The sequence below is a fragment of the Stomoxys calcitrans genome, chromosome 4, assembly GCF_963082655.1.
Source record: "Stomoxys calcitrans chromosome 4, idStoCalc2.1, whole genome shotgun sequence".
Taxonomy (NCBI): domain Eukaryota; kingdom Metazoa; phylum Arthropoda; class Insecta; order Diptera; family Muscidae; genus Stomoxys; species Stomoxys calcitrans.
The window spans coordinates 110,787,928-110,808,203 of record NC_081555.1 but is presented as its reverse complement, the minus strand read 5'-3'; positions in this window follow the sequence as shown (position 1 = coordinate 110,808,203).

Below are 20,276 nucleotides of genomic sequence, written 5' to 3'. Positions count from 1 at the left end.
CCTTAATATGCCATAAAACCATTTACGACAAGTGTTTGATCGATTTCGAAAGCAATCATTTGTACCCGGTACAACAGAATTTCCCCATAATCGATAAATTTCCATAACCATAGTGAAGATGTTCGCCAAGATGTCATGGTAGTGGCAATAATGTGTGTGCTGAAATATCATCCGGTAAATTCTAACCAATTGCCTGGCTGCTGCCTGCTTGTCAGCCAGCCTGCCAGCCCAAATGCTTGCGCCTTCAAGTGTGTCATTTGATGGATGGCTTTTGATGTATGGGTACACTAACGCATTGCCCCCAACCGGCATATGAGTGATATCAAATTTCGTACACAACAAATTACTCATGCATTAGATGGACAAGGTCACATGTGGAGCATTACCACAACTTGTAAGGCAAATATTTTTCTTAAATCTAAGCAGCTGCTAGAATGTTATTTAAATTCTTATTATTATTTAAACAAATTACAATGTAGTTTTTTACGTAATAGATATATATTTTGCAATCAGAGCATTGTTGTGAGATATTTATCAGAAATTTAGTTTATTATTTTTAAGAACCATCAAAGCAACTTGGAATATGTAAAACATTTTGAAGTAGATTTTTACTGTAGTATATATGCACTGGTAGAAATTCCAACAAAATTGGTAGGAGTTTCCACAAAGTTCATTCTGAATACATACTAGCCATAAAAGAGCCTTGAATGATGTAGACCCTATTTTGATTTGCTAATGCAAATTTGCCCATGAACATTCCACTAAGGAACTGTGGCAAACGTCTCACATATCACTGAGTGCTGTCCGATTCAAATTTTAAGCTCAATGATAAGGGGCCTAGTTTTTATAGCCGAGTCCGAACGGTGTGCCGCATTGCAACATTTCTTTGAGGAGAGGTGTCGGCTCACAAATGTCGCCAGCAAATCCTCGTCAGGATTCGAACCCAGGCGTTCAGTGCCGTAGGCGGACATGCTAACCTCTGCGCTAACCTTCGATAGTAGTTCACTGAACACCATAACAGGAATCATAGTTAGTTTAGGCTTAAGTGGCAGTCTGCCATCAAACTCACATAGACGTTTTCGTCCATTGTGATACCACAAGAACAGGAGAAGGAAGATGCAAACTGGTTCCTACCGTTCAACCATGCAGATCGTTTTAAAAGGCCCAAAAACTTGCGAATGTTTACAAGACAAGTTCTCAAAGAAATGAGTACCTAAAGTGGAACTCCTGACCGTCAGTGAGGAGCACACACACACATTATATGTTTTATAGTCTCTTCTTCCTTTACGCCTTGACAGCTTCGGGAGAAGTCATTACTGGCAACCTTCAGTCTGTCAGCATGTTTTCCGATCAGACAGTGACGTGTCATGATGGACACAATGACTGTGACAGCCAGCGAACACAAAGCGGTAGGCCTCTTCAAGTCTAGACCAGGTCGCATAATATTGGAATGCCCAAGCGGCTCAGGCAATGTGTAATGGGCACTGTCTGGGATATAGGGCATTGTATCAAGAACAACATAGTGTCCCAACACGCCGGACGATTTAACCATATTTCCTTGTTAGGCTCATTGAGCCCCATGAAAGATATGCAATGTATACATCCTTAAACGACACATTGGAAAGATTCGCTTCGACTTTGCAAGCACATTGGCCTTCCCTTGCTCCCCGATATCCTAATGTCCCGGTACCCAGCATAGGGTTAAACTATGATACTTTTGTTAACTAATCAATAACTCCCTACTGCGGTCCAGAAGTTTCAATGTAAGACACGTATCGTTTTGCAACTAGAAAGTTATCTAACTGTCGCTGTTCCATTCTCGATTCACCTGTAAAACTGTAAATGTAGGAAAACATGCGGGGCAGTGACACAAAAGGTGCCCGACAGCCTCCTACACATCCTTGCCATTACACAACCTGCAGATGTCTGCCTATCTTTGTCTCTTTGTGTCTAATGTCACTTCAAAGAGCGTACATTGCAATGACCAGTCATCCTTGCCGTTGCTCATGCAATAGATGTCTGTCTATGTCTGGTTCAACCGCGACTTATAAAACCTGGCATTGCAATGACCACTCACGATTCCCATCAGCAGTTTGTAATCATGCTTCCTCAGCCCCTAGATAAGCGACGTCCTACTCCATACTCGGCCACAGGATGTTCGCCACGCTTTACCGCAGAACCAACACACTCCTCAATTGCGCATTCATGGTAATAAGCGGTGGGCTCGCTGATTCCGTAACATGATCTGCCCAAATCAGCGATTCATTCCTAGCCAGCTCGTCGGTGCTTCGTTCCCATCACATCTTGATGGCCTGGTATCCAGCAGAGCCTGGAAGCCTTCCCCATGGTCTGAAAAAGGCTCACTGACTCCGTAGCATGATCTGCCCTTATCAGCGATCCATTCCTAGCCAGCTCGTCGGTGCTTTGTTCCCCAATACATCTTGATGGCCTAATTCCGTAACATGATCTGCCCCAATCAGCGATTCATTCCTAGCTAGCTCGTCGGTGCTTCCTTCTCATCACATCTTGATGGCCTGGTATCCAGCAGAGCCTGAAAGCCTTCCCCATGGTCTAAAAAAGGCTCACTGACTCCGTAGCATGATCTGCCCTTATCAGCGATCCATTCCTAGCCAGCTCGTCGGTGCTTTGTTCCCCAATACATCTTGATGGCCTAGTATCCAGCAGAGCCTGGAAGTCTTGCCTATGGTCCGAAGAAGCTTTTTCCATCCTCCAGTCTCGTCTGAATGTCTACATATGTATGTTGTAACAGACGCTCCCCCATCGAAGTCGTCTCCAGTACTTTCAGGACCGCTAAGACCTCTGCTTGAAAGAAGCTAAACTCGTCCAGAAACCTATATTATTCTCGATTCTAAGGAATTTAGCAAAAATGCACTTTAAAGGGCGCACCTCCGATTTCGTTGAAATTTGAGACAAAGGCCCCTCGATCCTCCAAGAGCACTTCAGATAGTACCGACATCGATGTGGAACTTGAGATTGTATACCCGTACCCTCCGACGCAGTGGTGAAAAATTTCACGATAGCGAGAATAACCAGATCGTCCGCGTAAGCACAAACCCTACACCAATTGTCTCCCCGGAACGAAATAGCTGTGAGCACCACACAGGCTGGAACATTGAGGTTCGATCTGTCTGGTGTTCATTGCTGTCACGAGAAGTTTAGCTGCGAGCTACCGGGCTCGTCCACAGGTTGGTGATAGTGGAATGCCCCATACGGAGTAACTGCAATGGCAGTCGCGGACAATCAGCGGTATCGAGCGGAGAGTCTTAGTGAGAGGTCGGGTGGCACCGGTTCTTGCATAAGTACTGAGTGCCCATGATGCTCCACATGACAAGGCATTGACCAAGGCGATATGCCCACTGACCACCCTGTTCCCTCGTTGATCAGTCCTTTGAACCGGAACGAGCTTACTCACTTGCAGGAGCTTGATGAGGATCACCACCTCCTCATGAAAATGTGGCTACAACAACAACAAACAATTGTCTCCAAACTATTAATAAAACAATCCAACACAAGAATCGAGAGCAGAGGCGACATTTCACCCCCTGAGGTGTTCCCCAAGTGGCATTTACCTTTACCGTCTCAGCACAAACACTGGCCGCTATCTGTCGAGGGTTCGATTCCCACCAGAGGCCTGGTCTGTCGCTACTGTGGTAACACAATGGACTCAAATGGCCTTAGGTAGTCTGTTTAGAAAATAGACTACCACTATAACCTAACCTAGCGCGTAACTTGCCCTACTGGGTTTGTGTATAAATACTAGTGTTTCCATTTGCATTGCATCCCATCTTGAATAGTAGACAATTTTCTATTGCCCAAAAAGTAATTGCGGATTTTCAAAAAAAGTAAATGCATTTTTAATAAAACTTAGAATGAACTTTAATCAAATATACTTTTTTACACTTTTTTTCTAAAGCAAGCTAAAAGTAACAGCTGATAACTGACAGAAGAAAGAATTTGTCAACGCCGACTATATGAAAAATCCGCAATTACTTCTTGGGCAACCCAATAGATGTGGTATTTCCTTACTAATGCTGTCTATATTTGTAAGGTATCTTGTCATGTTAAAACTTTTCTACTCTGTGGTGTAGGTTTGCGGCACGCCGCTTTGACTAGGCATAGAAAAGGAAACACCTTATCACTGAGCTGCAACTTTAATCGAACTGCACTCATTGATATAGAGAAGTATACCCCGTTGCTTAATGGAATGTTCATGGAAAATTTAGTAGTTATGTGCCTCTTGCCTACACTTCGGTGTAACCATGTATACATCGTAGGCTTGCTATGAATGTTGACGGGACACCAAGTAGTCATCCCCCTTCTGTTGTAATGCCAGAAAATTTCCATAAGCTCTTGATTACTTAGCCCGTTTAAAGGTTACTTTTCTCAGTGTACTTAGATTTCAATATCTCCAACTAATAGTAGTAAGAGGAAATACATTAAATTGGAGCAAACCAACAATACTTTCCAAGTTCTATGAATTTCTTGTCCGTATATTAGATATGTTGCTATTTGCTGGTTTCTTTCCTTTTTTCCCATTTGCTGTTACTTTTGCCCTGTTTTTGGTAAATTTTACTTTCCATCGTTCGTTCGTTTAATAACTCAATGCATTATTTATGATTACGATGGAACAAAAGACCACAGTTAGAAATATGAAAACATTTTTGTTGCTATAATTTTATATGAGTTCGATTTGCAGAGTATTAAATTTTCACAAAAAAATATAAATTACTCCAAGATTATTTGGGTATTGTTGTTGGCTAAAATGTGGGTTACCATCAAGGTTTTCATTTCCATCTTCACCATCATCTTCACATTTCCATTCCATTTGGCATAGAAATATTGAATTCCTTGAATATATTTTGTCGAAAGAGGTTTGGGGCAAAGCGAGTTAGGCAAGTGATGGGTTGTTATCACATAACCCAAGCCAGATGAATTTGTTGATTAGCAAAATTAAATGAGATGTTTATGAGATATTAAAATGGGACATAAACTGGAATTCATTATGTGGCCAATAAATCCAAGATGATGTTACTAATCAACAAAATGAAAGTTGGGATATTATGGGCCATGGCTTTGTTTGGATGGAAGTAGCAGTTAGTAGTTAGAGAAATTAAAAATAATAATCAGAGATAATTAAAAAGAGTCTTCCTGCTACGAGGGATAACAACAACGTGCTAAGTTCGGCCACGCCATGCGAAATCCGGTAATAAAGTTTCAGCGAAATCGGGTTATAAATGCAGCTTTCCAGTAAAATCGGGTAATAAATGCAGCTTTTATTGTCTTAAGACCCTTAATCTGTGGATCGGTCTATATGGCAGCCATTTCTAAATATAGTCCGATCTGAATCATATTTGTGTCCGGTTTCGGTAGGCTTAAAAGAACTCACTATTTCAAATATTAGTGAAAATGGACAATATTTACGGCATTTATGGTCGCAAGACCCTTAATCGGCAGATTGCCACATATGACAGCTATATCTGAGTATAGACCGATTTAAACGATATTTGAGTCGGATATCGGGTATTAACTCACTGCGGATTTTATGGGCTCTTAGACGCTTAATCAGCGGATCGGATGTTTGCTATATCTAAATTTGGTCCGATTTGGCCAGATCAAAAATTTAACCTGCCTATGGAAGAAAAACGAGTCTGTGCAAAATTTCGACTCAATGTCTCAATGTTTAAAGACCGCAGCATGATTGAAACTGAAAGACCCACGGATATCGTTAAATCGTCATTGAATTTTGCGGCGATCAGAAATTCGATGTGTTGCAAACGGAATGACTAAATGGACATACCGCCAATGCTATGGTGGTGGGTATACTGGTAATATCTTCAAAAGACTCCACTAGTGCAGATACAATCCTATTGACATTGTAGTCAATGTCTTCTATTGTTGAAGAATATAAATTATCTAGCCCAAGTCTTCTTCTGAGTAGTCTTCCGAATTTTGGCCAGTTGGTTTTCAACTTATTACGGAATCGGCGCCGGCCGTGCTATTCTAAACCTAATGTGGCGATGGTCTGGGAAGGAATGCTTCACGGAGACCCTCCAATCCTGAACCTCATCGATTTGATTTTCCGAACATATTCTCTTATCGAAAACCTCCTCCCTAATCTTATAAACAAAAGTAGCGGTGTTGCGAATATTAAGTGTTTCTAGGTCGTTAGTATTCAAGAATTCTGTCAAGGCTTGGCCTCGGTTATTAATGTTGGTACTACCCCACGTAATGTGGTGAGTGTTCGCATCGCACCCTTTTAGTACCTCATTTCCGGTCTGTTTTGCTTTCATCACCAACCGTTGCAGCTTCGACGTAGTTGGCGGTGTCGGAGACTCGAAATGCAGATAAAGTGATGCCAGGTAGGATCCACCGTCTCGCTGTTGCATCCGGGAAAATCTGGGGAAAATATATAATTTAAATTTTTATGACAAATAAGGCCTCGGCAGAGTACAAGTGTAAGCATAGAGTAATTGGTAGTTGATATGGTTCAGTCCATAAGGCAATGGTGACAATATGAATCTTGCCCTTGCTGATTCTCTCCATTAGAGCGTAAGTAGCTGTCTCGTTCCGGTGGAGGCTTATCTGAATGACCTCAATCATTGGTCCTCCATTAAATGGGCTTCTTGGGAGTGGTTAATGGTCTCATCGTCTGCTACCTTTTCTTAAGGCTGCATTAAGTTTCCCCTCACTGCACTGCCTGATGTATTGGGTTGCCCAAAAAGTAATTGCGGATTTTTTAAATGAAAGTAAATGCATTTTTAATAAAACTTAGAATAAACTTTAATCAAATATACTTTTTTTACACTTTTTTTCTAAAGCACGCTAAAAGTAACAGAGGATAACTGACAGAAGAAAGAATGCAATTACAGAGTCACAAGCTGTGAAAAAATTTGTCAACGCCGACTATATGAAAAATCCGCAATTACTTTTTGGTCAACCCAATATATTAAAACATCAGGATTAGGATCTTTGCCTATCCTAGTGTTCCGAATCGTGATGGTTCCACCATCGGTTCCCTGTTCATTAGGCTGTATTGAGTCTACCCCCCCTACACTGCCTGATGTTCCAATATTAGGATCGTTGCCTTTCCTAGTCTTTCAAATCTTGAGTAAATGGGCTTCTTGAGATTTGGTCATGGACTCATTGTCTGCTCGATGTGCGTTAGGCGGCATTGAGTTCTCTGTCACTGCAATGGCTGATGTTTCAGCATTAGTGTCTTTATCCATCCTAGTCTTCCTAATCTTGAGAAAGTCGTTGATGCTTCTGTCGTCGGGTCATTGTTCGTTAGGCTATGTTGGGTCTCTCGACCCTGTACTGCCTGATGTTTTAGTATTAGGATCTTTACTTATCCTACCGGATACACACCCGATATCAATGACTCCATAAGTCATTTCATCTAATCTCTGTTGTGCTTCCTTGCCACTTCGGCGTGAGAGCGGATCCTTACCTTACTCAGCGACCATCTTCCCTTTCAGTGATGGCTGTGGCATCTTTTTGGAAGTCACAAGCCTCCATGAAGACTCAGGAGCCGTGCGCGCTTTCTTCATTCCTGTTCTGCCTTTATCAACCTTCGCAGGACACTGCCTAGCGTCTCCTTGGCTCTTAAGCCAAGAAAAAATCTTCTTCTATCAGTGTAGGACGGTTGGGCCTGTAAATGAGCTACATCGGTTCATGTTTTGATATAGCTGTCATATAAATCGATTCCCGATCTTGACTTCTTGAGCCTCTACACGACTTCTAATAACTGTGCTTAGTATGATCCAAATCGGCTTATAACCTGATATAGCTCCCATATAAACTTTGCTCCGGATTATACTTCATGAGCCTCTGGAGGGCGCAATTCTTATCCGATTTAGCTGAAATTTTGTACTACGACTTCAACGACCTTCAACATGCATGACAAATTTGTTCAAATCGTTCAAATACCTAATACATATAAACTTATCCCCTGATTTTACTTCTTGAACCCATATAGGACGCAATTCTTATCATTATCCCTTATTTTCTCATAAAGAGATGCCGGGCAAAGAACACGCTTTTACTTGTTTTTGTTCACAGGCAGCTCAAGTTCGAAGATTAAGATATAGCTGCCATGCGAAACGAACTTCCACTTGAAGAGCTCTTGAGCTCTTTTCGTCCCCATTTTTCATACGATTGTTCGAATTTATTTAGTCCTTGTCGTTTAAATTTTTTAAAAGTAATTTTCATATTGCCGCCCATAATTGTTATTTGAAGAGGAAAGCGAAAAAATATACAAAAAAACAAAATGAGGAAACAACATGTCACCTTCCTTATCCCGCATTGTGTTAGTGACCTCAATTGCTGTTTCTTTTAAAATTACCACTTCAAATACAAAAATATTTACAATAAGCAAAAAGAAAAAATGTCATCATAACTTGCTTTCAAATCGACATTAATTTGTGGCCTTTTTAAATTTGCAAATTATTTTCTGGGTTTTGTGAAGAACAACTCACATAAATAAACAAAATTAAATTCAAATTTCCTGAGTTTTCATTTTCTCTTTTGGGGTTGATCGAGTCCAACGCCAAATGCATTGCAGCTTACCCTTGATGATGGTGGGGCGAAATCGAAATTCGTTACGCTTAGTCGTTGTTTTTTGTGTTTTTTTTTTGTTCTTTGAACTTTTAGTGACATTTTGAATTAAAAAGTTTTTGCCAGTCATTAGAAGCCATGTCCGCAGTCACTGCCACGTGGTTCAACTGTCACAAAGTTACAATGTCCGCGACATAACGCGCTATTTCTCCGCCTCGGTGGTATGCCAAATTGTTTGAAAACAAGACAGGACGGCGAAAAAATACAAAAAAAAAACCCGGGCTAAATAGTAATTTTATTTTCTTATGATTTTTTTTTGTTTTTTGAAAATATTTTTGGCCATAATTCATATGACTAAAATTTATTCTTCTCCAACTGCCATAATTAGCTATTTTTGTAGATTTGGGTGTGTTTTTTTAGGGGAGGTGAAGAAGAATGACTTATTCACTGGTAACCATTTGAGTTGAGAGTGGGTTTATACAGTGATGTGGAACTATAGATTTATGAATATCCTTGCTCATATAAATTGAACTGTAAGAATATTTTTTCCAATATAAAACGGTTTACTAAACATAGCAATGTTTACTTAAAACGTAAGTCATGTCGTCGACATTTGGCTGTGCGAAGTCATTAATTTTTACATAAGTCTATGTGCAAATGTTGAATGCTAGTAAGGCACTTTTTTGAACTTTCTATCGATCTAAGTTGCCAACGTAGCTCAGGGGTTAGCATATCCGACTTTGATGTTGAATGCTGGCAGGAACATAAGAATACATTTTCAGGGGAGGAGATCGCCTCCTAGTGCTGGCGAGAAATGAGGTGAGATATTTACTTTAATTACTTACTTAAATTGCCTATGACATAATATTTGTTCCACTAGCCGAACGTAGAATGGTGTTCCAAGCACCTCGTTCTTCTGCGCTCAATCTAAAATCTCTGACACCAATTTTGGAGGTGTCAGATCTTTCCATCGGGCTTTTGTCTTCCCGGTTTGCGTGTACCATCGTGTTTTCCATCAAAAGACTTCTTTGCTGGAGCTTCTTCATCCATTCTGACAACATGATCTAGCCAACGCAGCCGTTGTATTTTGATGCGTGTAACTATGCTATCGTTGTCATACAGCTCTTACAGCTCGTGGTTAATACGTCGCCTATATTCTCCGTTAACGCAAACTCGTCCATATATTTTACGAAGAATCTTTCTCTCAAATACTCCAAGCACTGCCTCATCTGCTTTCACAAGTACCCATGCTTCAGAACCATATAACAGCACGGGTAGTATCAGAGGTTGCATTGTTTCTAAACTGCTTACTAAGTCCAATGTAGCATCTGTTTGCCAGTATTATCCTTGGCTTTATCTTAAAGCTAGTGTCATTCGTTTCGGTTACGGCGGTGCCGAAGTAGATAAAGTTACTGACTATCTCAAAGTTGTGGTTCCCAACTTTCTCCATTTTCTTTATCTGCTCGGTTTCTTTATCTGGATGGTTTCAACTCCCAAAAAGCCTGGGAGTTGAAACCATCCATTTCGTCTTATCTCCATTTACTGCCAGACCCATTTTCACTGACTCTTTTGCGATTCTTTCAAAGGCTGCAATTACTACTTTCGGTGACCGACCTATGATATCGATATTGCCGGCATAGGCGAGTAGCATGTGTTCTCTTGTGATTAGTGTGTCATATCTATTCACGTCTGCATCTTGTATAATCATCTTCAGCAGGATATTAAAGAGATCTAACGATAGGCTGTCTCCTTGTCTGAAACCTCTTTTGGTTCGGAGGGATTCTTTCCTATCCTAACTGAGGAACGCGTATCAACAAGGGTCATCCTGCAGAGTCTTATTAATTTTGCAGGGATATCAAACTCAGACAAGACTTGAAATACCTTTGAACGTAAAGGAGTATCGAAGGCGGCTTTTTAGTCAGCAAAGAGATGGTAGGTGTTGATATGTCCTTCTCGGGTCTTTTCCAGGACTTGGCGCAGTGTGAATATCTATCTGGTCTAGGGTGGATTTACCAGTTCTAAAGCCGCATTGATAGGGCCCAATAATCTCAATGACTTCAGGTTTTAATCTTTTACATAGTATGCTCGAGAGTATCTTGTATGCGATGGGGAGGAGACTTATTCCTCTGTAGTTGGCACATTCCGTCTTGTCTCCTTTCTTGTGTACGGGATATAGTATGCTGAGGTTCCAATCATCGGGTATGCGTTCTTCTAGCCAGATTGCGCAGATAAGCTGATGCATACGCCTTATCAGTGTGTCGACTCCGGTCTTAAATAGTTCAGCGGGTAACCCGTCGGCTACTGCTGCCTTGTTGTTCTTTAGTTGGGTCACTGCTTCTTGGACCTTATTCTGTCTGGGAGGTAAACATTCTATACCATCATCAGGTATTGGTTCTGCGGTATCCTCTTCGCCGCCAACATCGGACACTAGCAGTTGGGTAAAATGTTCTTTCCATATCCTCAGCATGATGTCTGTGTCAGTTACCAGATTTCCTTCTTTGTCTCTGCAGGAGGATGTGCCTGCACCAAAGCCATCGGTTTGGTATTTAATTCTTTGGTAGAATTTACGGACTTCATTCTGACTCCTGTAAATCTCAATTCGCTCACACTCACGTCTTTCCATTTCCTTTTTATACCCTCCACCTTGAGATGGGGGTATACTAATTTCGTCATTCTGATTGTAACTACTCGAAATATTCGTCTGAGACCCCATAAAGTATATATATTCTTGATCCTCTTGAAATTTTATGTCGATCTAGCCATGTCCGTCCGTCTGTTCGTCCGTCCCTCTGTCTGTCGAAAGCACGCTAACTTCCGAAGGAGTAAAGCTAGCCGCTTGAAATTTTGCACAAATACTTCTTATTAGTGTAGGTCGGTTGGTATTGTAAATGGGCCATATCGGTCCATGTTTTGATATAGCTGCCATATAAACCGATCTTGGGTCTTGACTTCTTGAGCCTCTAGAGTGCGCAATTCTAATCCGATTGGAATGAAATTTTGCACGACATGTTTTGTTATGATATTCAACAACTGTGTCAAGTATGGTTTAAATCGGTCCATAACCTGATATAGCTGCCATATAAACCGATCTTGAGTCTTGACTTCTTGAGCCTCTAGAGTGCGCAATTCTTATCCGATTGGAATGAAATTTTGCACGACGTGTTTTGTTATAATATCCAACAACTGTGCCAAGTATAGTTCAAATCGGTCCATAACCTGATATAGCTGCCATATCAACCGATCTTGGGTCTTGACTTCTTGAGCCTCTAGAGTGCGCAACTCTTATCCGATTGGAATGAAATTTTGTACGACATGTTTTGTTATGATATCCAACAACTTGACTTGACTTCTTGAGCCTCTAGAGGGCTCAATTTCTATCCGATTTGGCTGAAATTTCGCAAGACGTTTTTTTATTGTTACTTTCAACAACAATGTCAAATAAAGTACAAGTCGGTTCACAACCTGATATAGCTGCCATATAAACCGATCTGGGATCTTGACTTCTTGAGCCTCTAGAGGTCGCAATTATTATCCGATTTGCCTGAAATTTTGTACGACGGATTCTCTCATGACCATTAACATACCTGTTTATTATGGTCTGAATCGGTCTATAGGCCGATACAGCTCCCATAAAAATCGATCTCTCTATTTTACTTCTTGAGCCCACAAAGGGCGCAATTCTTATTCGAATTGGCTGACATTTTACACAGGTCTCCAACATATAATTTAATTGTGGTCCAAATCGGACCATATCTTGATATCGCTCTAATAGCAGACCAAAACTTTTCTTATATCCCTTTTTTTGCCTAAGAAGAGATGCCGGGAAAAGAACTCGACAAATGCGATCCATGGTGGAGGGTATATAAGATTCGGCCCGGCCGAACATAGCACGCTTTTAGTTGTTCTTTCTGCGGAATAGACGTTTCTCCTCTCTCCTTTTCTCCCGATACCTCTCTTTCATCTGGCGCGTTGCTACTAATTGCAGGATTGCTCTATATGCCGCATTCTTGGCTTCAGTAGCATCTCGACACTCTTGGTCGTACCATGGGTTTTTTGGAGGAGGCTTTCGGTACCCAAGTACGGATTTCGTGTCATTTTCCATGGAGTGGGCAATAGTTTGCCACTGCGCCATTATATCATCGGAACAAGGAGTGCTTTCATCAAGCAGTTGGGTCAGTCGAGTGGAGTATGCCGCTGCCATTTGTTGTTTCTGCAGCTTTTCAATGTCCAGCTTCCGTGTAGTGTCAGATCGTACTTTCCTCACCATGTTCAAGCGGGTGCGAACCTTTGCTGCAACAAGGTAATGATCCGAATCTATATTCGCTCCACGCTTAATGAATGCCTTCCATCTATCACAACGTGATCAATTTGGTTTCTCGTGTTTTGATCGGGTGACAGCCATATGGCTTTGTGATTATTTTTATGTTCAAATCTGGTGCTACTAACTACCATGTTTTTTGCCGCGGCGAAATCTATCAACCTCAACCCATCACAGGACGTTATCTCGTGGCTAAACTTTCCGACTGTTGGACCAAAAATGTCTCCCTTCCTTATCTTCGCATTAAAATACCCCAGAACGATTTTAATATCATGGGAGGGGCAGAGGTCATATTCTCTCTCTAGAAAATATCCTTGGTCTGCTCGTCTTTGTCTTCCGTCGGAGCATGGGCATAAATAAGGCTGATGTTGAAGAATTTGGCTTTTATGCGGATTGTGGCTAGCCTCTCATCCACCGGAGTAAAGCTGGAGACAAGGTGTTTCATTTTCCGACTACCACATATCCACAGCCAAACTCATGCCTTGTGTTATGGCAAACGGTTCATAGCCGTTTGGTGTTGTAGTGACGCCATTCCCAGTCCATCGCACTTCCTGTAAGGCGGTAATATCTGCCTTGTATTTCTCGAATACATCCGCCAGCGTGTATACTTCTCTATAAAGAGTGCGGACATTCCAGGTGCAGATCCGCAAATCATGGTGCTTTATTTGTTTGCGTGGGTCGTCAACGTTGGGGTGGGTCCGTTTTTATACCCTCCACCATAAGATGGGGGGTATACTAATAACGTCATTCTGTTTGTAACTACTCGAAATATTCGTCTGAGACCCCATAAAGTATATATATTCTTGATCGTCGCGAAATTTTATGTCGATCTAGCCACGTCCGTCCGTCTGTCCGTCCGTCCGTCTGTCTGTCGAAAGCACGCTAACTTCCGAAGGAGTAAAGCTAGCCGCTTGAAATTTTGCACAAATACTTCTTATTAGTGTAGGTCGGTTGGTATTGTAAATGGGCCATATCGGTCCATGTTTTGATATAGCTGCCATATAAACCGATCTTGGGTCTTGACTTCTTGAGCCTCTAGAGTGCGCAATTCTAATCCGATTGGAATGAAATTTTGCACGACATGTTTTGTTATGATATCCAACAACTGTGCCGAGTCTGATTTAGATCGGTCAATAACCTGATATAGCTGCCATATAAACCGATCTTGGGTCTTGACTTCTTGAGCCTCTAGAGGGCGCAATTCTTATCCGATTGGAATGAAATTTTGCACGACGTGTTTTGTTATGATATCCAACAACTTTGCCAAGTCGGGTTCAAATCGGTCCATCTTTTGATATAGCTGCCATATAAACCGATCTGGGATCTTGACTTCTTGAGCCTCTAGAGGTCGCAATTATTGCCCGATTTGCCTGAAATTATGTACTACGGATCCTCTCATGACCATCAACATAGGTGCTTATTATGATCTTAATCGGTCTATAGCCCGATACAGCTCCCAAAGGGTGCAATTCTTATTCGAATTGGCTGACATTTTACACAGGTCTCCAACATGTAATAATGTAATAATAGCAGAGCAAATCTTTTCTTATATCCTTTTTTGCCTAAGATGAGATGCCGGGAGAAGAACTCGGCAAATGCGATCCATGGTGGAGGGTATGTAAGATTCGGCCCGGCCGAACTTAGCACGCTTTTACTTGTTACTATTCCTTTGTTTCTCATAGTAGTTCTCATAGTTTTCCGGGGGCGGGTTCTTGACCCAGCGCCCCAACATGGGTTTTGTGGGATTGCACATGTATCCCTCGTTGTGGCGAGCCGCCTGCTCCAAGATCCAACACTCGCCTCCAGCCGCGAACAACCCTGCGAATTACCGGCCAATTGCGATATGCTCCGCTCTCTCCACGCTTATGGAGAGCATGGTTAATCACCATCTTGTGAGGTATGTAGGGTCTAATGGCCTTCTTAGCCACAAACAGTATGGGTTCCGCAGAAATCGCTCTACGACCGAACTCTTGGCATTTCTTTCAGATCGTTGGAGTCGACCAGTTTGATGGGAGCAAAGTTTTAGCTCTGGATATCTCCAAGGCATTGGATGGGGTCTGGCACGGTAGGGTCTGAGGATAAATTCACCGCAGGTTTCCTCCAGGGCTCTTATTTCGATCAACAATCTATTGAGTCAGGTCCGAATCCCGATCTACTTATATGCGGATGACAGTAATCTCTGCCATTCGTACTCATTCGATTGTAGGCCGAGTCTTCGAGAGATTGTGGACAAAAGGCAGGTTATCGCCGATACACACTGCCAGGATTTGCTGAACATTTGTGTGTGTTGCCGAATGAATCGGGTAGATTCTAATGCACGGAAGACTCAGTGCTGTTTGCTGAACCCATATGAGCCATTTCCCCATCGACCTACATCAATAAGAAGTATCTGTGCAAAATTTCAGGCAACTAGCTTTACGCGTTCGAGCTCTGTCGTGATTTCGACAGACGGACGGATGGACGGACATGGATAGATCGACTCAGAATGTTGAGACGATCCATAATATATATACCATATGGGGTCGCAGATTAATATTTCGTGGTGTTACAAACGTATTGACTAGATTAGTATACCCCCATCCTTTGGTAGTGGATATAAAAATCAATAAATGCCAATTCCAATAATTTCAATTTATATGATTCCAACTTTTGATGTGTGTCATGTCGACATTCCTTAGGCAATTTATTTAGATTGCCATTCAATACTCAAAATATTTTGTTTTACCACAAGGCGGAGGTGTCCACAGTTCACAGACTCTCTCAACAATTTATTTAGATTGCCATCCAATACTCAAAATGTTGTGTTTTATGGCAACGGTGGAGGTGACCACTGTTCACAGGCTCTCTCAACTGTAGTTACTTGAGTGGGCGTTGGCAATACATGCAAATGAAACCAAAACATTCTTATTTGCAGGGAAAGTAAAAAATAATAATGAAAACACCATTTTCTCTCTCCACCCCTTGGCCTGTTTATTTTGTAGGCTTATTTTGATGGCGGTTTGTTTCTTTATTTTATGGGAATAACAACAATTGTTGTAAACTTTTGGATATGACAACACATCAATGGATCAACCTTCTCAACCTTCTCTGCTCTGTGTGGTGCGGCCACTTTAAATTATTAGAAGTGTTTTCGTTTTGTGGCAACTTTTGTTTATTTAATTTGTGCCTTGTTTTTGGGTACGTCAAGACAATGTAAAGTTCAACGATGATTCCACAAAAAGTTTTGTTAACATTTAACGCTTATTTAAATTTCACTTCGAAAATATTGAAGCGCAACCTTCAATGAGTCTTCAAACTTTGACTAGCCGATGGGTCACAGTGTCATTTATGAAAAGGAAAGAAAACCATGGGAAAATCGGTATCCAAGAAAAATGGTCAATAGGCATTATTTACGGCATTTGGCTAAAAAGCTTTTTACCGAAAAAAGGAGTAATTTTGCTATTAAAGCAGAAAAATGAGACTTCTTGGTTTTTGATGAGAGAAGAACATACAATCATGTATGAAATTAATGGGAATTCTTGAATTTCCTCACATGCATTGACTTTTTGATATTCTAGAAGGTTCATTTTTCATGCCGTATTTAGCTTGTGAAAAAAGAATGCCAATGAGTGATTACTGGACTGATAAACATTGGCTTTGAATGAGGTATACACAACACGTGTAGTCCTTCGGGGGAGAAATTTGCTCACGCAAAAGTGTGGAGAAACGTTTACTGTTTTCAAGCTATATGTGTGGGACATTTAAGGATGTTTTCAATTAAGAAACATTTTCAATGACTTTGAAGTAATGACTTAGTTTCCTAACACAATAATTCAATGATAATTTTAATGCTATTCTTATATATAAAATTCAATTTGTGTTTGTTTGTTTGTCGGTTTGTTCTGTATAGACTAAAAAAGGCTTAACCGATTACCTTGAAATTTTCACAGTTTGTGTAGGTTGGTCTGGAAAGTAACATAAGCTATATAATTTTTTGATATCGGGAGGGGGGCGGACCTTCCCCTTTACCCCAAAGGTACTAACCAAAAATAAAAGTGGACCAATAGGGACAATATGGGATTCAAATGAAAGGTATCCAAGAGTAGAATACGAATTTCATAATAAAAGTTGGGTCCAAGTACCTGGGGGGCCGCCCTATTCCCAAAACCCTTAGGTTTATTTGACGATCATGATGGGACTCAAATGAAAAGTATTCGGGAGTAGATTACGAATATGGTCAGGAAATAGGCATTATAATTTATTAATAATGGAAGGGGGCGGACCCTCCACCGATACCCTAAAAACACTACCCAAAATCAAAAGTGGTCCAATAATGACAATATGTCAAATGAAAAGTTTGCGGGAGTAGATAACGAATCCGGCATACAAATTCATGTCGAAGTATAGGGCAGAACCGATTTTCTCGAAATTTTCGAATATTATGTAGATTGGTCTGGAAGGAAACATAATTTTTCGATATCAGAAGGGGGACGGACCCTCCCCCTGATGCCAAAAACAAATACCAAAACCAAAAGTGGACCGACCGGGACAATATAGGTATCAAATGAATGGTATTGGAGAGTAAAATACGAATATGGTATTAAAATTTGAGTCTAAATACAGCCTCAACCCCAAAAACTTCCCAAACTGGCATATTTGCCGTTCATTTCAATATGGGGCTCAAATGAATGGTATTCGGGAGTAGATTTCGTAACTGGCATACAAAATCAGGTCGAAGTATAGGGGGTCACGCCACCCCTCAAAAACGCTATTAGACCCATTATGACCATATGATACTTGGGTGAACCGATTCATTCAAAATCAGATCGAAGGGGCTCACGCCACCCCTCAAAAGTGCCATTAGACCCGTTATGACCATATGATACTTGGTTGAACCAATATTCTTAAAATTTGCATAAATTGTGTACATTTGTCTGGAAGGACACATAGGCTTCATAATTTTAAATATCTGGTGGAGGCTGACCTTCCCCCTCGCCCCAAAAACGCCACTCATAATCGAAAGTGGTCTGAGGGGCATAATTAGGGTGTCAAATAAAAGTTTATGGAGACCAGAAAACGAATATGGTATTAAGATTTGGGTCCAAGTAACCAGCGGGCCCTCCCAACCCCAGAACTCCTTTAAACAGATATATATGAAGTTCATGTTAATATTGGAATATAAAAATGGCATAAAACATTAAGTCCAAGTAATGGGAGGTCGGCCACCCCCAAATACCCCTAAATGGACATATTAGCCTACCGTGGCTATACGGGACTCAAATGAAAGGTAGATTTCAAGTATAACATTAAGAATTGCGTTCAAGTCTAGGTGGCGCTTTTCCTCCTAAAGATATGTCAAATGAGTTATTTGACCCATTATGACAATATGGGACTCAAATGAAAGGTATTTGAGAGTAGGAAACGAATTTGAAATCTAATTTTGGAGCCATGTGTTTTGGGGTACGCTCTAAAGCACCCCCTAAACTGAACTTCATTTCCGTTGGGAAGTGCAAAGTGCCGGTGGCCGCCGCAGCCCTAAAATACCCTCCCTCATAAAGGGTGATTTTTTTGAGGTTAGGATTTTCATGCATTAGTATTTGACAGATCACGTGGGATTTCAGACATGGTGTCAAAGAGAAAGATGCTCAGTATGCTTTGACATTTCATCATGAATAGACTTACTAACGAGCAACGCTTGCAAATCATTGAATTTTATTACCAAAATCAGTGTTCGGTTCGAAATGTGTTCATTCACCGTTCAGCGATGAGGCTCATTTCTGGTTGAATGGCTACGTAAATAAGCAAAATTGCCGCATTTGGAGTGAAGAGCAACCAGAAGCCGTTCAAGAACTGCCCATGCATCCCGAAAAATGCACTGTTTGGTGTGGTTTGTACGCTGGTGGAATCATTGGACCGTATTTTTTCAAAGATGCTGTTGGACGCAACGTTACGGTGAATGAACACATTTCGAACCGAACACTGATTTTGGTAATAAAATTCAATGATTTGCAAGCGTTGCTCGTTAGTAAGTCTATTCATGATGAAATGTCAAAGCATACTGAGCATCTTTCTCTTTGACACCATGTCTGAAATCCCACGTGATCTGTCAAATACTAATGCATGAAAATCCTAACCTCAAAAAAATCACCCTTTATTTACAGGCCATGACAATATGGGTCTCAAATTAAAGGGATTTGGTAGTACTGCACAAATTTGATATCCATATTTGAGTTGAAATGTCTGAGGTGCCATCCCTCCCCTAAAAAGCACTTCTCAGTACGGTAAGGTCACGAACAGTCTTGCAGTGTAAGAAGGAGATTAACGCCTTCTCTGAGGATGGGAAAATCCACATCGTTTGGGTGCCGGGCCATGACGGAGTAAGGGGAAATGAAAGGGCAGAAGATTTGGCCAGAGGACTGCCGTCTATAAACTTGGTTAACCCGAAGCCTTTCGGGTCGACGCAGTCCATGTTAAGGGAGTGGGCGACGAATGTAACATTGTGGAACAGCGAAACGGTCGGTAGGACGGCGAAAATCGAATTGAAGCGCAACCTTCAATGAGTCTTCAAACTTTGACTAGCCGATGGGTCACAGTGTCATTTATGAAAAGGAAAGAAAACCATGGGAAAATCGGTATCCAAGAAAAATGGTCAATAGGCATTATTTACGGCATTTGGCTAAAAAGCTTTTTACCGAAAAAAGGAGTAATTTTGCTATTAAAGCAGAAAAATGAGACTTCTTGGTTTTTGATGAGAGAAGAACATACAATCATGTATGAAATTAATGGGAATTCTTGAATTTCCTCACATGCATTGACTTTTTGATATTCTAGAAGGTTCATTTTTCATGCCGTATTTAGCTTGTGAAAAAAGAATGCCAATGAGTGATTACTGGACTGATAAACATTGGCTTTGAATGAGGTATACACAACACGTGTAGTCCTTCGGGGGAGAAATTTGCTCACGCAAAAGTGTGGAGAAACGTTTACTGTTTTCAAGCTATATGTGTGGGACATTTAAGGATGTTTTCAATTAAGAAACATTTTCAATGACTTTGAAGTAATGACTTAGTTTCCTAACACAATAATTCAATGATAATTTTAATGCTATTCTTATATATAAAATTCAATTTGTGTTTGTTTGTTTGTCGGTTTGTTCTGTATAGACTAAAAAAGGCTTAACCGATTACCTTGAAATTTTCACAGTTTGTGTAGGTTGGTCTGGAAAGTAACATAAGCTATATAATTTTTTGATATCGGGAGGGGGGCGGACCTTCCCCTTTACCCCAAAGGTACTAACCAAAAATAAAAGTGGACCAATAGGGACAATATGGGATTCAAATGAAAGGTATCCAAGAGTAGAATACGAATTTCATAATAAAAGTTGGGTCCAAGTACCTGGGGGGCC